Here is an 18,509-nt window from a genome sequence, read left to right as displayed (position 1 = left end):
GGATGGTGGAGTTCATTCAGCTGCTGGTGCCATTTGCACCTGACGGAATGAAGTCCTGTTCGAAGGGATCAGGGGATGACATCGAAGAGGGAACACCCAGAAAGAGGAGTTTGGGACTTGTTGAAGGAAGGGAATCTAAATGAGTGAGGTGGTTCAGGAAACTCCACCTCCAGGAATAAAAGTAGAGGCAGAGCCCAGGGCCTTAGAGGACAGACCAGGACTGGAGCTGAGGTTATGCCCAAGACCGGAGGACTGGGGAAAGGCCCCCTCAAAGGCCTTTCCCTCTCCTGTGCACTGTATTTGCCATCCTCAACTGCAAGCGGGTGGACTTCATGGGTCACACAGGGGAGGGGCCCTGAAGACAGTCTTCTAGGACAAGCAGCCCTGCCTGGACCAATCGCCTAGGAGCCAGACTGCCAGGGCTTCCATCCCAGCTCTGTCACCCATTAGCCTCCTAGTGGTTTAGTCACTAAGTCATGTCTGACTCTTATGACCCTGAGGACTGTAGCCCACCAGGCTCGTCTGTCCTTGAGATTTCCCAGGCAAGAATACTGGAGTGGGTGGCCATTTCCTTCTCTAGGTGATCTTCTCAACCCAGGGATCAAACCCCTGTCTCTTGCATCGCAAGTGGATTCTTTACCATTGAGCCACCAGGGAAGGCTTGACCATTAGCCTCATGGTCTTGGGCAAATGATGCTACTTCTCTGAGCCCACAGTTTCATCACCTGTGAAATGGGTAATACTTTTAGTATCTTCCTAGGGATATGATGAGGACAAAATGCATTCATGATTGTGAAGCTCTCAGAATGTGCATTGCCGCAAGGAGTAAATGCTGTCTAAGAGTTTGTTAAATCAAATGCATAACTAGAACTCAAACCATTCTCATCTGTACCTGGTGCTTTCTGCCCCTGGCACCTAGTACTGCTGAAATGGCAGTTAATGTTTTAGCCAAGATTAGCTGGAAAAAATAACCTGAGCAGACATCCCTCCCCCATTTTCTGGACTCTGCCCTGGGATGGTCCCAAGGCTGCACACAGGACTCAGCCCTCTGATTTTGTCCCTACGGTCCCTGTCTTGGCCCTGGTGGTAAAGATGACCTCATCTCCCTTCACGCTCAGCTCCTCCCTTATCTCAAAAGCAATGTTTTTACTCATCAATTTTGGGACTTGAACCCGCATTGGCAGTAGGCCTGATGTGGAAAAGAGTGACTCAGGGTGGAGAGGGTGAGTGGCCAAGAGTCTTTGTATCAGTGTTGTTCAGGTGACCCGTTGCCCACTGGAGTCTGGCTGCGACAGTGCAGGCAGCCAAGTCCTCCGAGTCCAGCTGAATTCGAGGCCAAATTCTGAAATGGGAGAAGGTGTTCTTCAGGGTCCTTCCTGTCCACGTCTCTTTTTTTGGCACCCTGATCCCACCTTAGGCTTGCCACTCTGCCTTTTGACCTGGATCTGCCTGATCTGGGCACCCAGGATGGCCTGACTGTTAGGTAAAAGACCAGGACCCCAAAAAAGCGTCTAACAGGCTTTTCAATGGCGAAGCGCTCCTGGGCGGGGTTCCCGGACCCAAACGAGGCTTGTCGAGGAAGTCCGCGCCAGTGGATGGGGGTTCGGATAGGTCGCCAGGTTGAGGCGTCGCGGGCTGACAGGTCCTTCTACGTGGCTGGGGTGGGGCGGCTTTAGCTGGCGAAATGTGCTGTCATTGGTCCCCGGGATCTGGGAGGTTCCTTCCATTAGGGACTTCCCCGCCAGCGGGAGAGAGAGAAGAGGGGCGGCCCATCAAGGCCCTGGGGCCTTACACTGACTTCATCAGAACGTATCTTCCTAAATTTCGTCTTCTCCCACTGGGTGAAAATAGATGTCCTGAGTCATGTGTGTGACTGAGAAAAATGCATGTAAAGTGACTAGCACGCCAGGAGGTCTAGCACCAGGGTGGCAAGCAGTCCTGCTGTGGGACTCTCTGGAAGAGTGGAATCCAAGGATGGCCCAAGAGCAAAGGGAAAGCCAGCAGGCCAGAGCTGCAGAGAGCATCCTGGCAGCCTTGTGCAGTACCAGTGAGGTGAGCATTGGCAGGAGAGGCATGGAAACAGCACCGCAGGCAGTGGTCATGGGGGTCAGGGCCAGATTGGTGGTGCTGACATAAACAACAGCCCGAGAGAGCGCAGGCAGGTGGCACCATGGCCTGGAGCAGCCTGTGGCAGCCGGAAAGTCAGAGACGCAAAGGGTGTGCGCTTGGAGCATGCTGGGGATGTCGCAAGGTATTGAGGATGAAGCCTGAAAGGGGACCTGTGGTCCTGTGGTTCTGCAGGTGGGAGGGGACTTCGGATCTAACTGCTGATGTGACCTCTGAGGCGAGAGACCAGCCCCCCTTGCCATGTGGGTGAAGCCCATGTCTGCTGCTTCCCAAGCCCCTTTCCACTCTTCCATCATGTTAGTCCACCATCTTGCGAGACAGGGTGGTCCTCACCTGCAGAAAAGGAGGCAGGCTGGAGAAAAATAGTGGTGTGGCCCAGGTCCGAGCTGATCAGTGGCAGAACTGGGACTCAAATCTGGATTTGGGGGCTTCAAAGCCCCTGCTCCTTCCATTAGACCTTATTGTCACCCCCATCTGAAATTCCTCTATGGTTCCCACTGTCCTCAGGATAGAAGTCAATCTCTCCAGCTGAGCAGTCAAGTCCTTCCTCCCTGATATGTCCCATCACCCATCTCTTTTTTCCCACATTCTCTCCAACCATCAGAGTCTAGTTCAAAGGTCACCTTGTCCAGCAGTCCTGACCCCTATCTCAAATTCATCCCTCCACTGTGGAGGCTCCCAAAACATTTCATTTGAGCTTCTATATTAAAAGCTTGCATTGACCCTTTGCTTTCTTGACTATCTCTTCCTAGGTCACCATCCCTGAGGGCAAGAACCTGCTTTTATAAACCACTGTATGCACCAAGTCATCCAAGACAGAGCCCAGCAAAGAGTGGCCTCAAAACGAGCCTGGTGAGTTGAACTCACCCCGGCTCACCAAGGTTCTTGCCAATTCCACTTCAGGATCCTTTTCGTGGTCCTTGGGCACTCTCCCAACCCGAGCCCTTTACTTGTCTGTCTTCCCCTGCCTCTGTCCTCTCCAGTCACACTGCCCTTCCAGTAGTGCCTCTTACTCGCAGTGCTCTCTCTGCCACAGGACCTTTGCTCTGCCTTCAGTGCCCTTCCTGTCTCTCTTGCCCTGTGAATTTCTTCTCCTTCAGGTCTTGTCTCATGTCCCTTCATCTGGGGAGCTTTCCTTGACCCCCTGGCTAGGTCGAACCTCCCATTGGTTCTCTTGCTGCCATTGTCATGGTTCCTGCCGCCTGCTTCCCAGCACCTCCCCAGCCGTGGAGATGACCATATCAGCCAGCTCTTGGCTGCCTTTCCCCCACATGTCTGCCTTTACTATGGGTGACGTCAAGGTTCCTGTCCATGATCCACTTCATGTCCTAGTTTTTCAAGTTCAGAGCCCTTTCTCCTCCACTCCTCTTCAACGCTCCGCCCCCGCCCCCCCCGCCCCCCGCACCCCGCCATGGCAGTATTCTCTGGCCTCATCATTTCTTGGGATCACCATCTTCTGATATGAACTCTGGCCTCCCATTTTCTGACCACATCCTCTTACCCTTCTGGCAATAGTTCTCCTTCCCTCATTTCTATTACACCTGCTTTTCAACGTCACCAAAACTTCTTGTCACCAAACTTCCCTGTGCTCTCCCTCTCCATTTATCAGCATCCCCTGGTCTCTCTTCCCTCCTTAGGTTCAAATGATGGAACCCATCACTGCAGCCTTTTTACCAGCACATTTAACTCTCCTGTCCCTTCCTCCTTCCACCACATCCATCCTGCCAGTCTCCATGCTCAAGCAAAGTGTGCTTCTATTGCAAGGCCTTTACATACACTGTTCCACTAATAGGCATGCTCTTTTTTCAAATATCAACATGGCTCACTCTACTTCATTCAGACTTCCATTCACATGTCACCTCTGCAGAGAGGCCTTCCCTAATCTCATTATCTAAACAGTGCCTCTGTCATTCCATATCCCCTTATTCTGCTTTATCTTCAGAGCGTCCACCTGACATTATATTTTGTATCTGTTTATTTTTGTCCATCTCTCTTACTAGTATGCAAACTCCACCAGAGCAGGGACCCTGCTTATCTTGTTCACTGCTGTATCCCAGAGCCCAGAACACTGTCTAGCACTTAGTAGGCACTCAGATATTTGTTTAATGACTGAGTGAACCCCAGGGCTTTTGAACCACGTGTCTTCTCCACAGGAGAAAATATCACAACTCTATTGGTTGGAGCCACTCCGAATGCATGGTGTCCAGCCTCAGCAGGTCTCTCGATGCTTCCTGGCAATCCTTTTACTTATCCTGCCTTAGCTCCCTTTCTTGTTCCCATATCTAGAAGTAGAAAAGTGTACATTTTTCACTTTAATAGATTCTGCTGAATTGCCTTCCAAGAACAGCTGTACCAGTTCACACTCCTACCAACAGGGTATGAAAATAACTGTTTCTACAATCTCATCAACACTAGATCTCACCAATGTTTTATTTTTTATTTTGATGTGAACCATTTTTAAAGACTTTTTTGAATTTGTTACAATATTGCTTCTGTTTTATATTTTGTTTATATTTCTGTTTATATTTTATATTTTGGCACCAAGTCATGCAAGACCTTAGCTTCCCAACCAGGGATCAAACCCACACCCCCTGCATTGGAAAGTGAAGTCTTAACCTTTGGGCTGCTGTTACCAGAGTCCAAGCTCTCTGCTCACTGCAGGATAGGCCAATAAATCTGAGAGACCAGGGGTTGAGGCAAGGAATACTTTATTTGGAAAGCCAGCGTCTCAAAAGAACCATCTTGTTGGGGCCTGGATGCCAAGTTCTTTTATGAATCAGAGATGAGGGAAGTGAGGAAACAAAGTAAAAAGACCATTCAATCCTCTAGGAGATATCCTTCAAATAAAATCTCCTTGAATGGCAAGCCTCAGGCAGGAGGATGTGTTACTTTCACTTCCTTACAGCCATTTCATGGGTGGTGTGAAACGGAGTATCTCCTATCATATTAACAAAGATGCCACATCTATCTGTGATTCAGGCCTCCCCAAATGGGAATTTCTGAGCCATGCCAGTAAACAGCAGACGAGGGGCGCAGTGCCATTTGCCACATAAAGAATTCAAGAATGTCACAGCCCTTCACAGGTGGGTGGGCTTAGGTTATCTCCCTGAGGCAGGTCATTATGTATGCCTATAATAACAAAAGCGACAAAATAAGGGTTACTTACAGTCACAGAAGCAGATCCAGTGTGAATTCAAAATTAACCCTTACAGTTACACCACCAGGGAAGTCCCTCTTCAATGTTTTAGAATTTTGTCAGTTTGATGGGTGAAAAGTAGCCTCACATTCTTTTATTTACACTTACCTGATTGCTAGTAAATGTTAATTATATTTTTATATGTTTTATATGCTTTTATTTGCCCTTTACTTTTTTCATTCTAAGTACCAAGGAAAGTCTTGGCTCATTTTCCTATTGGGTGGTTTGTCTTTTTCTTATTGATTAAAAAAAAAAAATCTTTGGGACTTATCTGGTGGTTCAGTGGTTAAGACTCCAAGCTTCCACTGCAGGGGGCATGGATTCAGTGTCTGGTGAGGGAACTAAGATTTCACATGCTGCATGGCATGGCTAAAAAAGAGATCTTTATATACTTTACATATTTTTCCATTATCTGACATATGACAAATATTTATAAACCACAAATATTTTCTTCCTTTTAGCTTTGTCTGTTTTTGATTTAAAAGACTTAAATTTTTTATGTAGTCAAAAAAATCTATCAAGAGATGATTTTAGAATTTCTAGAATTTGTGACTTACTTGAAAAGGATATGTTATCTCATATTTTCTTCAGAGTTTTAGATTATTTTTTATGAGTGCATGTGTGCTTATAGCTCATTATTTCATCTGGAATTTATGTTTGGATATGGTAAGAGGTACAAATCCAATAGTACTGCGGCTTTCCCCTCCCCCCATTTTGAGAACTAATTGTCGCAACACCATTTATTGACTAGTGTACGTGTGTGCATGCTCAGTTACTTCAGTCACGTCTGACTCTTTGTGACCCCACGGACTGTAGCCTGACATGTTCCTCCGTCCATGGGATTCTCCAGGCAAGAATACTGGAGTGGGTTGCCATGCCCTCCTCCAGGATCTTCCTGACCCAGGGATTGAACCTGGGTCTCCTGAATGGCAGGCAGATTCTTTATCATCTGAGCCGCCAGGAAAGCCCATTGACTAGTATACCTTTCCTCACTGATGTGCAATGCCTTTTTAGTGTGTATTGTATTCTCATACATACCTGGGACTGTACTAGACTGTTTTCTTCCATTGATCTGTTTGTTACTGTGCCATCACACTCTTTAAAAATTTTTTTTAAAATTTATTTTTGGCTGCCTTGGGGCTTTGTTGCTGCATGTGAGATTTCTCTAGTTGTGCCTAGCAGGGGCTACTCATCACTGTGGTGCACGAGCTTCCCATTGGGGTGGCTTCTCTTGTGGCGGAGCACAGGCTCGCGTTCAAGGACTCAGTAGTGGCACATGGGCTTAGTTGCCCGGTGACACGTGGCATTTTCCCAGACCAGAGATGGAACCCATGTCTCCTGCCTTGGCAGGCGGATTCTTAACCACTGGACCACCAGGGAAGTCCCACACTCTTTTAATTAGTAGAATCTGTGTTGCGTTTTGAGAGCCGGTAGTGCAAGCCTTCCCCCTCCCAACCCTTTTCAAATTCTTTTGTCATAATTACATATTTTCTGCTCTACATGATCTCAAGATCAGCTCAAGTCCCTTAAAAATCTATGTCATGATTCAAGTTGAGATTGCCTTGAATGTATGGGTTAATCTGGGGTAAGTGTTTGTCTTTCTAAGATGACTTCTTTTTATTCTGGAACATTTCATGTCTTTTTATTGATTCAGATATTTTATGCCCTTTGGTTATGTTTTCCATCCTGATCCTCCTCCACTGTGGCCCGATTTTAGCCCCTACCACTCCACTCCAGCTGCTCTTGTTAGAGTCAGCCATGAGCTTTGGAGATTTGGGTGTTCCCCCACGGAGACTGGGGGACTGTGTCTACTCCCTTTGAAGCTGAACAGGTTTTTGTGACAATTTTGGCCAATAGCATGTGATGAAAGTGACACCATGTGGCTTCTGAGGAGAGGTCAGAAAAGACTATACGGCTCCTGCCCTGTTTGCTGGAACATTTTTTTAATGGAGGTGAAATTCACAAAATATATAATTAATCACTTTAAAGTGAGCAATTCAGTGACATTTAGTACATTTACAGCGTTGTGCAACCATTACCTTTATCTAGTTCAAAACATTTCCACCATTCCAAGATGAAACCCCACACCCTTTAAACAGTTACACCCCATTCCTCCCTCTCATCTTCCCATGCTTGGCAACCACTAATCTCCTTTCTCTCTCTGTAGATTTACCTATTCTGGAAACTTCAAATAATTGGAATCATACATTATGTGATCTTTTGTGCCTGGCTTCGTTCACTTAGCATAATGTCTTCCAGGTTCATGCAAGTTGGATCAATAGTTTGTATCAGTGCTTCATTCTTTTTATGGTTGAGTAATATTTCATTGTATAGATATATCACAATTTTCTCATCCATTCATCCATAGATCCAATCCAAATTTGGGTTATTTCCACCTTTTAGCCATTGTGAAGAGTTCTGCCAGGAACATTCATGTACAAGTTTTTGTTTAACACCAGTTTTTAATTCTTTTGCGCTTATGCCTAGGAGTGATTCGAATTGCTATGTCATATGGTAATTATGTTTAACTTTTCAAGGAATCACCAAAGTATTTTTCACACCTTTTTACCCTCCTACTAGCAATGTATGAGGGTTTCAGTTTCTCCACAGCCTTGTCAGCACTTGTTATTTTCCATTTTTAAAATTAGAGACATGCTTATGGGAGTGTGAAGTGGTAGCTCATGGTTCTGATTCACATTTTCCTAATGACTGATAATGCTGAGCATCTCTTCAAGTGCCTTTTGGCTATTTGTATATCTTCTTGTAGAAATGCCTATTCAAGTATCTTACTCATTTCAAGATTGGTTTTGTTGACTTGTAAGAGTTTTTATATATTCTGGACACTAAACCCTTATCAGATTCATGGTTTGTAAATATCTTCTCCCATTCTGTAGGTTACCTTTTCACTCTCTTGATATGCCCTTTGATAAACAAAAGTTTTACATTGTGATGAAATTCAATTAATCTATTTTTTCTTTTGTTGCTTGTGCTTTTGGTGTCACAGCTAAAAATCCATTGTCAAATCTGGGAGGTCATGCAGATTTACCTCTATGTTTTGTTCTCAGGGTTTTATAATTATTTCTTTTATATTTACACCATTGATTCATTTTGAGTAAATTTTTATATAACAGCCTTGGTATCCTTATTGAAAATGTATTGGTCATAGATATGTGTTTATTTCTGGACTCTCAATTTTATTTTATTGGCTTATATGTGTGTGTTTATGCCAGTATCACACTGCTTTAGTTACTCTAGCTTTCTAGTAAGTTTAGAAAATGGGAAATGTGAGTACTTCAGCTTTATTCTTTCTCAAGTTTGTTTTAGCTCTCAAGGCCCCTTATGATTCTACAGGAATTCGATGCTCAGCTTTCCCAGTTCTGCAAAATAGGCCATTAGAACTTTTTAAAATGAATTTTTATTGGAGTATAGTTGCTTTACAATGTTGTGTTAGTTTCTTCTGTACAGCAAAGTGAATCAGCTATACATATACCTATAGTCCCTTTTTGTGTGATTTCCTTCCTGTTTAGGTCACCACAGAGCTTTGAGTAGAGTTCCTGTGCTGTACAGTAGGCTTTATACGTAGTAGGTCACAAAGGGTCAGACACAACTGGGCGACTGAGCAACAACAACTAGTGTATATATGTCAATCCCAACCTCCCAGTTCATCCCACCCCCTCTTTCCCTCTTGGTGTTCATATGTTTGTTCTCTATGTGTCTCTATTTATGAAAAGGCCACTGGAATTTTGACAGGAATCGTGTTGATCACTTTGAGCAGTATTGCCATCTTAACAGTATTAAGTCTTTTAATCCGGGAACACAGAATATCTTTCCATTTATTTAGGTGTTCTTTAATTCTTGTAAGCAATGTTTTGTACTTTTCAGTATACATGTCTTTCACTTCATTGGCTATATTTACTGATATATATTTTTTATCTTTTTGCATGCTATTATAATTGGAATTATTTGAAGTTCTTCTTGGATTGTTTGTTTCTGGCATATACAAATACAGAAGCCTCACTTTGGAAGCCTTCAGCTGCCATGTCAGCAGCCCACCTATATATAGGCTGAGACCTCCACACTGTGAGAAAGCTTAAGGTAGCCCATGCAGATACGTGGTTTGGATGGGCCCTGAGACCACATGGAGAAAGAGAGCTGCCTGGCTAGGCCTCAGCTGCTCCACCGCCTCTGTTACCCAGCGTTCTAGCTCCAGTCACTTTAACTGCGATTGTGCGAGAGACCCTGAGCCTGACTGCTCAGTGCCCCAAATTCCCAACGCGTGCAAACTACAAAAGCAAGTAGGATAGGTAATACAATGATTTTTGTTGTTTTAAGCCGTTAAGTTTTAGAGTGACTTTCTTAAAAAACAAACAAACAAACAAACAAACAAACAAAAACCATAGCAATAGATAACCAAAATAGCCTACTAGTGACAAAATTTAAAAGACCGTTTTAAGGGCACTGACCTCTCTGTGGTAGTTGATCTAGTAGAAATGTCCCCTCCTTTAAACGTTCCCTTTCTTTGATGTCCTTGACAATTTTTCCTGGTTTTCCATGGTTGCTTCTTAGTCCTCTCCCTACACTGCTTTATATTCTCCACCTTCAATTTTGATGCCTTGCCCTCAGCCATCTTCTTTTCTCTTGTATCTCACTCTCCCTGGACAATCTCACTGATCTACCAAGGGGATGCCAGTCCACACCTCTTTTCTGAGCTCAAGACTCATAAAACCAATTGCCCCTGGACCATTTCCCCTTGGATCTCTCACACTCACCATTTCCAAAATGGATCTCTTCATTTCTCCTGTACCCCAATAGGTTTTTCATCCAGCATCTCCAAGTTCCCAACTCTGTGACTGGCATCCCTAGCCACCCAGTTGCCACAGCCAGAACATAGACAACCACTTCAGACCCTTCCTTCTCCCCTGCCATCGCAGTCAGTCAGGTACCATATTTTGTCAATTCCACCTCTTAATTCTTTTGAAGATCTTTGTGGTTGTCTTCCGAAGCATCTGCAGTCTCCGCTGATCAGCACGGACACACATACAATCTTCCATAATCAGAACTGATGTACCCAAGCCCCAGCTGCTGTGGTCCAAGAGCTTGGAACTGTTTCCTTCAGCCAAGAAGGTGAGCTGCTAGAGCAGCTCCAGAGTCTGTGTTCTCACCCACAGACTATGGTGTGGAGGGCAGTTTGAGGGGAAGAGAGTAGAGGCAGGCAAACCAGTTAGGATTGGTGGCAATTGCTCCATCTCTGCCATTCCCTGGCTCTGTGACCTTAGGCAAGACATTCACTTCTCTGAGTCTCACTTTCTTCTGTAAAATGGAGATAACAATAACTTTAAAAAATCATTTGGTTGTGCTGGGTCTTAGTTGCGGCATGTAGGAGCTTTGATCTTGGTTGCAGCATGTGGGATCTTTAGTTACGGCATGTGAGGAGATCATAATTTTACCTGTTTACAAGCTTGTGGCCAGGATTCATTAAGATAATGCATATGCAACATTTAGCACAGTGCCCTGCACACAGCAAAGGCTCAGGATCAACAAATGACTGTGGAACCTTTAAGAATGAGGCGTAGATGGGAACATGGCTGGCTCGAGCAGCTGTTTCTTTGCTGAAGGCAGCAGCTCCAAACTCATGGACCACGGCAGCTGTGGCTTGGGAACGTTGTTGGCTCTGAATAGGAAAGACTAAGTGCGCGTTTGTATTGATTAGGGTTGAGGGCAAATATTGCAGATGACATTAGCATTGTGCTCCTGAGCTCAGGGTGGCAGCTAGGGGCTGGGGAGACTGAACCTGCCCAAGTGGAGCCTGCATGCCTGGGGCTAGACAGCAGAGGGCAGCAGAGGTTGATTCTATCACAGTTCCCTGGGTTAGAGTTGGGGTGGGGAAGAGAAACCCTAAAAGAGTACTCGGGATCCTAATTTCAAACTGGGCTGGGGAAGCTGTTCAGAGAAGGGACATGCTCTCGGGATCACGCTCCCTTAGGCTCTGGAATGAAGATGATTCACAAAGTAGGGAAGCTTTCAAGGGGCCGAAAAAGCTTGAAATTAGGGATGGAACTTGAGTAAGTTGGAATGTTCTCAAAGTATATTAAAGAAATGCATCTATCCTAGTCTTGTGTCCATTTGGGCCTTCTCACTTTTCTTGGAGTCCCACTGGTCCTTCTAAGGGCAGAACTATCAACTGGGGACCCTAGAGGGTGGAGACACCCTTATATGTGTTTGGTGATGAATTTGTAGTATAGGTAGGGACCATATTCCTAAAGCAGGGATGAAAGAAACCTCAGGCTCATAAGAAGAGAAACCAAAACCTAGAAAGAGGAAATGACTTGCCAATGTCACATAGCTAAGATTCAATGTTAAAGGCAATCCTCACCGAGACCCTACAGGTACTGCTGCACACGTTATACACATGACCTCACTTAACCCTCACAGTAACCTTATGAGGCTGAATCAGATGTTTTCTTATCACTGGAAACTGAAGCTCAGAAAGGCTAAGCCATTTGCCCGAGGTGCAGCCAGGACGTAAACCCAGGCTGTTTCCTAGGGCTGTTTTATTAACTACCTTGTTCTGCTACTCACCTAGACCAAAGGTTAGGTCTCTAGACTCCCAAATCAGGGCTTTTCATCACTATTCTACATTGTCTTGGATGGAAATCCAATTTTAGTAAGTCAAATCCTGGTCTTAAGTATAATAACAAGGCAGTTTGCTTCTTTAAGTGGATTTTCAGTTAATTCTTTTGTAAGGTAAATACCCCCATTGAAAAAATCTCCTCTCATCCATAATTTACCTTCTCTGTGATGTTCCTGTATTATGTGAACTGTCTGGGGAATGTGCATTTGGTATGCTTCCTACAGAACATTAATGTCAATACGTGTTCTGCTTTAAGTGGCATCTTTCTCAGCCTGCTCTGGCTTTCCTGGGACGCCTTCCTATATCAGACTGTCAACGTAGGTCCAGGAACAGTGAAAGAAAGTTAGTGAAAGCAATGAGATTTTGGGAGGATGATCATCTATTTTGTTTTCCTTGTACTATTGCTTGTTGGCTGCCAAGCAGTCATTCTTATGCTTATTCAGTATCTGTCTGCATGGAGGCATGCAGAAACACATTCATTCATTCATTCAGTACTTGCTGATCCCCTACTCTGTGCCAAGCACTATGCTAGATCCTGGGGACCCCATGATGAGCAAAGTGAACACTGTTCCTGCCTTCATGGAATGTTAAGTCTAGATGCACAATATGTGCCCCTCTCACTGGGACTGGGCATCGCCCGCCTTCTCCATCCCCACCGCCTCAGCTTGAGCTCTTGCCATCTGTCTCTTCCTTGGGTCCCTGGAGCTGGCCTGCCATCTCTGCCTCCTCCCAACCCCCACCCCAGCCTGCACAGAGCAGACAGCAGCAGACGGACTCCACCTTTGAAAACATCCCTTTCAACATGTCACATCCTTCCCTGCTCAACCTGCTCAAAATCTTTCAATGACTCCCCGTTTCCTGTTAAATGGGATCCAAATTCCTTCACCATCTGGCCAGAGTCAAGCAATTCCGCAAGCTCATCCTGCTCTATCCCCCCTCCCCTCTCTTATTTCCTACCTGTTCCTCTGCTCTAAGGAGGGTCTTCTTAATGTCCCTATACAGTGCTGCCTCATTCCACGGCCATACTGCACTTCCATCTCTGACAATCCCATCCATCCTTCAGAGGTACCATGGCCTGCAGGATGCTTGCCCTAAAACACCCCACCCTTTTCTGCTTCCCTTCTCTGTGATCCTGGGTCTAGGTCCTGGATGGTGTGAGAATCAGACAAGAGCCATCATGGGCAAATGCTTTGTGTTGCCTAATGTGAGGCTGTCTTCATGTGAGTCCTCACAGCTACCATTTATTTAGCATGTGTTCTCTGCCAGACAGTGGGGCTCAGTGGTTTGCAGCCATCATCTCACTGAATTCTCTAAAGAAACTGAGGCTCAGAGAGGTCAGTGATCTAGCCCAAGATTGCACTTAAAGATTGGTCCATCTGGGGAGCCTGTGCTCTTTCAGGAGATGGTCCATTGTACTGAGCCAGATTGAATCTCAGCTCTGTTCTTTTTAGCTCCCTGGGGTTCAACACGAGATGGCCTTGAGGGTATTTTACACTTGGCTTTTAAAAAGTTCTATTGATATTTCCACTGCTCCTGACTCTCTGTTTCTATTTTAATGTTATTTTATTGCTGTAAGCCACCTGAAATCTTTGGGAAACAAGGTGTAAGTAATTCAATTTGATGCAAATAGGATGCATTTCTTCTGTCTCCACTCCCAGCATCCAGGAGAGAGGTGAGTACCAGTACTGTGGGCGAGCATCATCTCATTCTGGGCTCTCTGGGGCCTTGAGGAAAAGGCAATACAAGTCAAAAGCCAAAGGTCAGTTCCTTCTGTGAGATAAAGGGTGCAGAGTCTGTGCCAGGTCCTCTAGCAAAATGCTAAGCTGTGGCACGGACTCTACTTCCTTCCCTGGTTTTATTTTTAAGGAACCATCAGGTGGTGGTGGATGATTCATGCTTTACTTACTCTTCTTGTTTATTTCCCTTCTTCGACCTTCAGATTTTTTTCCTTTTAATGTTTGTTCCGGGTTTTGACAAAGCGCTGAGGTACTTGACTTGCGTTGGTAACTTTTTTCCCCCTTAATGTCTTCTCAGGAATAAAAATGAAAGGAAGTGACAGTATTCCAAAACTATCTTTTATTCCATCAGTGGATAGATTGCACCTGCTACTCCTAAGGTCACTCTATGATTGTTTCCTTTTACAGTAAAACCTCATTAGAAGACACTCCACGAGTACCAAGTGTGGATGGCTTGGGCCTTACCTGGCCTTACTTTGCTCACTTTCAGCAGCAAGAGTTATCTGAATAAATGGGCGCCATGCACTGAATTTCCATACTTCAAGGCAACAAACTTTGTTATTCCTTTGGCAGCATCATTTGTGTACAAATGATTGATGCTGGGGAATCTTTTCATTCAGGCAAGTCTCCTAAGAGCTCGATTAGGTTACAATTTGTTAGCCTACTTGGGGTGATCGTGAATTATTCAAAGCAATAAAGCTTTGTTTCTTTACAAGTAACCTACAATACAAATGAATCACTAATTTGAAGGGCTACCTCCAATTAGTTTGAGTAAGTGAAGTTGGACTGCATTCAACAGCAATTTATTGATTTCTTTCATCATAGAAATCGCTCTCACTAGGCAAGAACACTTTTTAACAGCCCCAGCACTGTGGGAAGACAGGGTCCCCCTCAGAGACAAAGATGTGCTGGCCACTCACCTGTCCTTCAGTTGCAATGTTAGTAACAGGGATCCCTTTCAACTGATACATCCATATACTTTTTTTTTTTTAATGATTTTATTTATTTATGGTTGTGCAGGGTCTTCATGCTGCGTGGACTTTTCTCTAGTGGTGGTGCGTTGGCTTCTCACCACAGTGGCTCCTCTTGTTCCAGAGCACGGGCTGCGGTGCCCACAGACCTCAGTAGTTGTGGCTCCCGGGCTCTAGAGCACCGGCCCAGTGGCTGTAATGCATGGGCTTAGCTGCTGTGCCACATGGGGTCTTCCCAGAGCGGGGACGGAACTCGCATCCCCTGCTTTGGCAGGGGGGCGAGTGTTTACCACTGAGCCTCCAGGAAAGCCCTTGGGCATATTTTAGATTCTAGTTTTCCATGCTCCTATCTGGTGAGAGAGGCCTGGGAGCTGGGAGTCCTCAGCCACAGTCCTGGCTCCACCATCAAAAGCTCTGGGGCCTCCGGCGAGCATCTGTTCCTCCCTCTGCTGCTGCTGCTAAGTCGCTTCAGTCGTGTCCAACTCTGTGTGACCCCATAGATGGCAGCCCACCAGGCTCCCCCTTCCCTGGGATTCTCCAGGCTAGAACACTGGAGTGGGTTGCCATTTCCTTCTCCAATGCGTGAAAGTGAAAAGTGAAAGGGAAGTCGCTCAGTCACGTCCGACTCTTCGCGACCCCATGGACTGCAGCCTACCAGGCTCCTCTGTCCATGGATTTTCCAGGCAAGAGTACTGGAGTGGGGTGCCATTGCCTTCTCCCATATACTCGTTTTTAAAACAATATTTATGTATTTGACTGTGCCGGGTCTTAGTTGTAGCACACTGGGTCTTATTTTGATTATTTCGGTCTTTTAATTGATTTTTTACAGTTGTGCTGGGGATTTGCTGCTGTGCAGGCTTTCTCTCGTTGTGGAGAGCGGGGGCTGCTCTCTGGTTGCGGTGCAGACCTCTCACTGTGGTGGTTTCTCTTGTTGTGGAGCACAGGCTTTAGGGCTCTCAGGTTTAGCTGCCCCACAGCCTGTGGGGTCTTCCCAGACCAGGGCTTGAACCTGTGTCCCCTGCAGTGGAAACATGGAATCTTAACCACTGAACCACCAGGAAACTTCCATGATGGATCTTTAGTTGTGGCATGCAAGCTCATAGTTATGGCATGCAAGCTCATAGTTGTGGCATGTGTGGGATCTAGTTCCTGGACCAGGGACTGAACCCAGGCCCCCTGCATTGGGAGCTCAGAGTCTTAGCCCCTGGACCACCAGGGAAGTCCCCACATCCATATAAAATGTGTCTGAAATTCATGGTCAGTATGCGGCTGGGATGGAGGATTGGTTCTCTGTGATACTGACCAAGTTGCTTTACCTCTCTAGGTTTGAGTTCCCTCATTCTGTGACAGTATACTTAGCCTGTGAATGTGACTAGGGGCAGTCAGTGGCCAGGGTTAGGGCTCAACCGGGTGGATGAAGAACTAAGCAAAGGGGTCTGACTGCTTGCTCATACGCAGTCTGATGCTCTACCCCACTAAGCTTAAGATAAGAGACACTACACTAGAGGAGACTAAAATTACAGGACAAAGACATTCAGGAAGGTGGGCAAAGATGCTGGATAACTCTTATTCCCTGCCCAGTACTTAAGCACTTTTTGTGAAAAAGGCAAGAAGGAGAGGGTCACTTCCACAATCATTGGTGTTGGCAAGGCCTTCTCAGATTCCAAATAAATATTTGAAATGGGTGCCTTTGCTGTGAATTCCTCCCTGGGAGGCTCTGGCCATGGGGAGCTGCTGGAGCTTGTATCAGCGAAGCTGTCTTTTCTCTGCCTATAGTCAGGGTGGGGAGGAAGGGAGATGGGCTGGGCCACCTTGGCCATGTTTGACTTACTGAATGACAATAGAATTCCTGCTCAGAATGCTAGGGAAATGGGTTTCTCTGATCTCCTGGGAGGAATTGTAATCACCAAGTTTTGAAAAGCCTAGGGAATCTGTAACTGAAGGCTGCCTTTCTTTGGGGACAGGAAGAGACAGACACGGAGGGTGAGACTGATAAGTTCAAGGGCGTGAAGCACTGTTTCCCTGGCAGGATGCTGGGGCTGGCCTGGAGAAGAGGAGGTGGTGGTAGTGGGGGAATCTACCCTCCTTGATCTAAATGCTCAGAGCCACCCTAGGAGGTCATTACCTTTATTATCCCCACTTTACAGATCAGGAAACTGAGGCACAGAGAGAAACAGAGATCACACAGCTGGTAAGTTACAGAGCTGACATTTGAACCGAGGACTGACTCCAGAGCCTCCAGCTGTGGTTACTGGAAAGATCAAGTCCACCTGGAATAGCAGGGAAACATGGAGAAGAAAGAATGGGCCGGATTTATGGTAGCATGGCACCTCAAGGGCCCTGAGATGGCCCCCACACCAAGAGGCAGTACAGTGTCGTGGGGAAGAGCATACATCGGTGAGCCGACAGTCCCAGTCACTCATCTGGGTTCAAATCCCAGATCTGCTGCTTCCTGGCTTGTGACCTTGAGCAAGTTTCTTGACCTCTCCATACCTCAGCTGCTTCATCTGTGAGATAGGGATGTAGGGATAATCATAGAACCCACTTCCTGGGGTTGTTGTGAGGGTTGAACGAATCAATACAGGATTGAATGAATCAATGCCTGACATCCCGGTGAGGACCACCTAGCTAGTTAGCATCTTGTGTGGCAATGAAGTGCACAAGGGTTAGGGCTGTGGTTGACTGGGGGCTCTTTGAGCCCTAGTTCCTCCCTGCAACCCACTTTGGGGTTCCTGTGAGATGTAAACCAGGCGGTGCAGAAAGAGAAGGGCGCACAGTGAGTCCTCGATTCCCCACAGCTGTTTTTGCGTAATTACATCAGCCTATGCAACTCACCCTAGAATCCACATTCTCCTGTTGATGTCAGTCTGGGAGTTCAAACATTAAATGAGTGGATCATTGGCAAGGGATGGGGAACACTCTTTGCTATGCAAAGAATTTTTTAAAGTTAATTTTTGTTGGAGTAGAGTTGATTTACAATGTTATGTTCATTTCAGGTGTACAGCAAAGTGAATCTGTTACACAAATACATATATCCACTTGTTTTAGATTCTTTTCCCATATAGGCCATTACACAGTATTTAGTCTCGAGTTTCCTGTAGCTCAGTGGTAAAGAATCCATCTGCAATGCAGGAGACCCAGGTTCTATCCATGGAAAAGGGCATGGCAACCCACTCCAGTATTCTTGCCTGGGAAATCCCCATGGACAGAGGAGCCTGGCGGGCTATAGTCCATGGAGTCACAAAGAATTGGATATGACCTAGCAACTAAACAACAATAACAACAACCCTGTGCTATACAGTAGATCCTTATTAGTTATCTATTTTACATATTGTTGTTGTTTAGTCACTAGGTCGTTTCCGACTCCTGTAGCCCACCAGGCTCCTCTGTCCGTGGGATTTCCCAGGCAAGAATACTGGAGTGGGTTGCCATTTCCTTCTCCAGGGGATCTCCCTGACCCAGGGATTGACCTCAAGTCTTCTGCATTGGCAGGCGGATTTTTTACCACTAAGCCACCAGGAAATCACTATTTAACATGGCAAATAGATGGGGAAACAGTGCAAACAGTGGCACACTTTATTTTTGGGGGCTCCAAAATCACTGCAGATGGTGATTGTAGCCATGAAATTAAAAGACACTTGCTCCTTGGAAGGAAAGTTATGACCAACCTAGACAGCACATTAAAAAGCAGAGACAGTACTTTGCCAACAAAGGTCTGTCTAGTCAAGGGTATGGTTTTTCCAGTGGTCATGCATGGATGTGAGAGTTGGACTATAAAGAACACTGAGCACAGAAGAACCGATGCTTTTGAGCTGTGGTGTTGGAGAAGACTCTTGAGAGTCCCTTGG

At 45.8% G+C, this 18,509-nt stretch overlaps 1 long non-coding RNA gene across 1 annotated transcript in view; it reads left to right on the top strand.

Moving 5' to 3' along the window:
- Positions 1 to 18,509, top strand: part of LOC138930488 (uncharacterized) — a 37,699-nt gene that overhangs the window by 10,282 nt on the left and 8,908 nt on the right. Inside the window, exon 2 of the long non-coding RNA XR_011446200.1 lies at positions 2,880 to 2,979. This is a non-coding gene — a long non-coding RNA (uncharacterized lncRNA). The remainder of the gene's footprint in view (positions 1 to 2,879; positions 2,980 to 18,509) is intronic.

The sequence above is a fragment of the Ovis canadensis genome, chromosome X (genome assembly GCF_042477335.2).
Source record: "Ovis canadensis isolate MfBH-ARS-UI-01 breed Bighorn chromosome X, ARS-UI_OviCan_v2, whole genome shotgun sequence".
NCBI lineage: Eukaryota > Metazoa > Chordata > Mammalia > Artiodactyla > Bovidae > Ovis > Ovis canadensis.
Note: the sequence above shows the minus strand (reverse complement) of the source record. Positions and strands in the feature narration are given on the sequence as shown.